A 5204-nucleotide genomic window follows, 5' to 3' on the forward strand; every position below is an offset into this window, starting at 1 on the left:
ATTAAAGGAATGTTGCTATCCTCCTCTATGTCTAAAATAATGAAGTCAACAGGAAATATAAATTTATCGATTTTAACTAGCACATCTTCAATAATACCCCTAGGTAAACTTATAGTTTTATCTGCTAATTGAATCCTCATCTTAGTCTATTTGGGTTTCCCGTGACCTAGTTGCTTAAACATTTTGTAAGGCATGACGTTAATACTAGCCCCTAAATCAGCTAATGCATTATTAACATCTAAACTACCAATTAAGCAAGGAATCGTAAAACTCCCTAGATCTTTTAATTTGTTCGGTAACTTATTTTGCAGAATAACTGAGCACACTGTGTTTAGCTCCACATGCGACGCCTCGTCCAACTTCTGCTTATTTGTTAAAAGCTCCTTTAAAAATTTCATTACGTTTGGCATCTGCGATAGCGCTTCAATAAACAGTAAGTTAATATGTAATTTTTTTAAGAGTTTAAGAAATTTACCAAATTGTTTATCTGAGCGGTCTTTCCTTGTCGCATTGGAGTATGGTACACGAGGTTTATATTCGACATTCACTAATTTGTTTTTATTATAACCTACCTCACCTTGACCTCTGCCTACCATAGTTTCTTACCTCAGTTCTGGCTCAGGCTCAACGAATCCTTTTTCATCTTGAACATTAATCGCGTTGAGTTGTTCCCTTGGGTTGGATTCAGTATTACTTGGCAAGCTACCTTATGGTCATTCGGAGATTAGTTTCGAAAGCTGGTCTATCTGAGTTTTGAGCCCTTAGATCGACGCTTGTTGATTTTTAAGTGCTGTCTCGGTGTTCTAAAAATGGGTTTCTGACACCGATATAAACTTTGAGAGCATCTCTTCAAGGTTCGACTTTTTTTCCTGTTGATAGGATGGTTGTTGTAAACCCGGAGGATGTTGTAGTCTTTGTGTAACTGCCCGATTAAAAGCCTAGTCGAAACAGTGATCTCGGGACCACAAATTCGAAGTTAGAAAAAAATTATTTTATTATTTTTATGATGTTATAGTATGATTTTATTAGTGCATGAAAAATTTTGTGAGCTAATTTTAGGGTTTTCTAGCCCAATTTCAAAAAAGACTAAATCGCATAAAAGGAACAAGTTGCATTTTAGTACCTAAATGAGTTAAATAGATAAAGAACATCAATTGAGGACTTTTAAAGGGTAATTTCACCCTTTTTATTAGTGTTGGCCGGCCATGTGAATGATTTTAAGTAAATAGTCAAGGTATTAGGTGGATGATGTCATGATTTGGTGATAAATTAATGCCTAAAAGCCTAGCTATCATTTCTTTCTTCTCCATATCTCTTCTCCACCGAAAATATCAGTAAAAATGGAGTTTTGAAGGTTGAAAACTTTCAGCAACAAAAAGCCCTCACAAGTAAGTGATCCCTACACCCTTTGTTGATGATTTTTGCATTTTTGAGACTCTTGAAGCATGAGTTTTCAAATGAGGGTGATATCTTGCAAAATGGTCAAGAGTTTAGAGTGTTCCATGAAAGGATTTGTGATGTTTATTGAGTTTTTATGGAGGAATATGAGTCCTAGTTGTGTTATAAACAACTTTTGTAAAAGGTGTTAGGATGAAAACACCTAAAGGGACTATTTTGCATAAGTTGTAAAATAGTTAATAAGCATGTGAAATAGTGAGAATTTGAAGTTGCTATAAGAGTAAAAATAGTTCAGTTAGGCCTAAGATACAAAGAAATTCGATGAAAATCGATTTTGAGCATATGGGAAAATGGTCATTTTACGAAAGATGTGAATTTAAAATTGTCTAATTGTAATTAGTGACTAAATAAGTATATATTGCTATTATAGATCAAGATTTTCCAAATCCAAACCTAGATCCGGGGAAGGCCAAGCAAACTGACTAAACCGAATATCCAAGTACTTTTTGTAAACTGAGGTAAGTTGTATGTAAATGATACAACTACAATGTTAATACTTGTATTCATATCGCCATTGAATTGATATTGTATGAGTTGTTAAGTTATGAATTGAGAATGTCTAGTAATATTTGAGATAATAGAAATATTCCGTTGAAACATTAGGATACGAACTGGATATTCATGCCAAGGCATTGGGTGATTTGTGCTCCAGTGTAAGAAGTGTCTGGGACATGCTTCGGCCACATTATGAGAGCCAGTGTAAAACCAAGTCTGGGGCATGGCATCGGCATCTAGACGAGGGCTAGTGTAAGACATGTCTGGGACATGCATCAGCCATACTATGATAGCCAGTGTAAGACCATGTCTGGGACATGGCACCGGCACAAAGATAAGTGCCAGTGTAAGACATGTCTGGGACATGCATCGGCCTCAACAGAGATAGCCAGTGTAAGATGTGTCTGGGACACGCATCGGCTAAGAGTTGTGCTAGTGTAAGACATATCTGGGACATGCATCAGCACGCGCATATGAGATCCAATGTAAGACCATGTCTGGGACATGGCATCGGCAATATATCCCATGTTGAAGATTCATAGAATATCCAGTAGTATTCCAAACATTTCAATGATGAGAGTTATAGATCAACTTTGATAAGGAAAGAATAATTATGTTGTGAGTGGTACAAGTACCTATATGGTAAGCATGAGTAACGAGTTTAATTTAGAGAATGTGACTCGAGTAGATGATAATGAGTAAGTTAAATTATGTTTACCATTGAGCTATAAGTATGATGACTAATGGTGAGATTGTTGTTTTATATTTATTCATATGCAACTTACTAAGCTTTATGCTTAACCTCTTTTCTTTCCCTCTTCTTTCAGTGTTATCAAGCTAGCTTAAGGATCACTTGAAGTCAGAGATATCGATCACACTATCATCTGCAATACTTGGTATAGTTTGATTTATAATTTTGAAAGTGGCGTGTATAGGGCTATACTAGGATGTTGTATTAAGAGAATCGTTCATGTATTTTGGCTTAAGTCAAAAGCCTTTTATTTTGTAATCAAGCCTGGAATAATGGCTATTATTCATTTTGATGAATGCATATAATGTTCTTTCTATGGATGAATTAGTGTCTATTGCGCTGAGATTTATTTATTGAAATGATCTTGTGTAGGTTGTACAAATAGGTGACAAAAGGGCTTGGGAAATAGCCTAGTTTTTCCACATGGGCATGTGTCTAGGCCGTGGGTGACACACGGTTCACACCCATGGGTATGTGTTATGGCCGTGCGTCCCCTGCACTTAAATTTTTACAGTCATTTTAGCACACGGGTTGGCCACACGGGCGTGTGTGCATGCCGTGTCATAAAGTCAGTATGCATGCTAGTAGTACACGGGCAAGAGACACGGCCATGTGTCTCGGCCGTGTGAATGACACGGTTATAAGGCACGGGTGTGTACTTGGGCCATGTGGTTTTGGCAGAATGCCCAGGTTTTTAGACACAGGTTTGGGACACGGGAGTGTCCCTAGTACACAGTCGTGTGCTCTATACCCGCACAGGCGTGTGGAGCTTTGTTGCATGAATTTTTTCTAAGTTTTTCATGAGTTCTCGATTAGGTTCCGAGCCACCCCGGATGAACATTTTGGGCTTGTCAGCCCATGCTAGGGGTAGATTGTTTGTGAAAAGAAAAGTTTTAAATTATTTGAGATTTCACGGCCCAGTTTCATTTAGTTAGTTGAGCTTAAGTTAGGTAGGACCACGAACCCCATCCTAGCATCGGATACGGGCGAGGGGTGTTACACTTTGATTTCCTTGACCGCCCCACGAGAAATTGGGGTGGTTCCTCCAACCTACATTGTAAGTGTTACTATTGGGTTATTTTGGGATTGAGAGTTATTGTTACCCATATATTAGACTTGTTCTTCCTCGATGCTAGGGTTGAAAGGTTGATACTCTATGCATGCTTCTCCTCCATTCATTTCGCACCTCATTACTGGATGTACCTGAGTAGAACCAAGTAAACCATCAATCTTTTTATTTAGAAGTTCTACCTGATTTGACAGCATAATAACTGAATCGACGTTATAAACGCCTGTTGTTTTAGTTAGCTTAGTCCTCATGACTTGCCACTGATAGTTATTCAGTGACATCTCATCTATAAACTCGTAGGCATCTTCAGGTGTTTTATTATTGATGGTTCCGCTAGCAGCTGCGTCAACCATTTGTCGAGTTGAAGGATTTAGGCCATTATGAAACTTTTGAACCTGTAGCCAAAGTGGTAACCCATGGTGAGGGCACCTTCTCAATAAGTCTTTGTATCTCTCCCATGCATAGTAAAGAGTTTCTAAGTCCATCTGCACAAAAAAATAGATATCATTAAGTAATTTAGCCGATTTAGTCGACGAAAAATATTTTAATAGAAATTTTTCAGTTATTTGTTCCCAACTAGTGATTGACCCTCATGGTAATGAGTTCAACCACTGTTTAGCTTTGTTTCTCAATGAAAAAGGGAAAAACTGAAGACGAATGGCATCATCAGAAACACCATTAATTTTAAATGTATATCATAGTTCTAAAAAGTTTGCTAAATGAGTGTTGGGATCCTCATCCTGCAAACTATCAAACTGAACAAATTATTGTATCATTTGAATTTTGTTAGGTTTCAGTTCAAATGTATTTGCAGCTACAAAAGGTCTAACTATGCTTGATTTAGTTCCTATTAAAGAAGGTTTAGCATAATCATACATAGTGCGTGGAGCAGGATTTTGATTAACCGCAATTACAGGAGGTAGCTGATTGTCTTGGTTTTCAGCCATCTCTTCGATTGGGGGTTGAGTATCATCCTCTTGCTTGTTCTCTGTGTATCTTAAGCTTCGCCTTAGATTTCAGAATTTTATTTATAATTAATCGTTCTTGAAACTAACTATTATCGCGATGTAGGCAAGTGTACCTATCGAACAGTAGTATAGTTCTAGCAAGACCAGATTGTCGAACCCAAAGGAACTAAAAGTACTAGTAATAACTGTCTTTTTATTATCTAGCCTAAGAATAAAGAGGTTTTTGTTTTAACTAACTAATTATCTAAACTAAGAATTCACAGAGAATAGAATTGGGGAATTGCTTTTAGGAAAATCGATTGAATTAAGACAATACCTAAGGAAAAATACACCTAGACTGTACTTGTTATTCTAGCTCCGAATCGGATGATTTATTCATTTAACTTGTTCCGTAGAGATCTTTAAGTTATGTTATTATCCCTATTCAAGACTAATAACGTCTAATCCCTAGATTGACTAATTG

At 37.0% G+C, this 5204-nt stretch overlaps 1 non-coding gene across 1 annotated transcript; it reads left to right on the forward strand.

Annotated features, from left to right (window-relative positions):
• The first annotated feature begins 4184 nt into the window (after positions 1 to 4184).
• On the forward strand, positions 4185 to 4291 carry LOC128285863 (small nucleolar RNA R71). Its single transcript, XR_008276410.1, has one exon. It is a non-coding gene; the product is annotated as a small nucleolar RNA R71 (small nucleolar RNA).
• The last annotated feature ends 913 nt before the right edge of the window (positions 4292 to 5204 follow it).

This window comes from Gossypium arboreum, chromosome 12 (assembly GCF_025698485.1).
Source record: "Gossypium arboreum isolate Shixiya-1 chromosome 12, ASM2569848v2, whole genome shotgun sequence".
Classification (NCBI taxonomy): Eukaryota; Viridiplantae; Streptophyta; class Magnoliopsida; order Malvales; family Malvaceae; genus Gossypium; species Gossypium arboreum.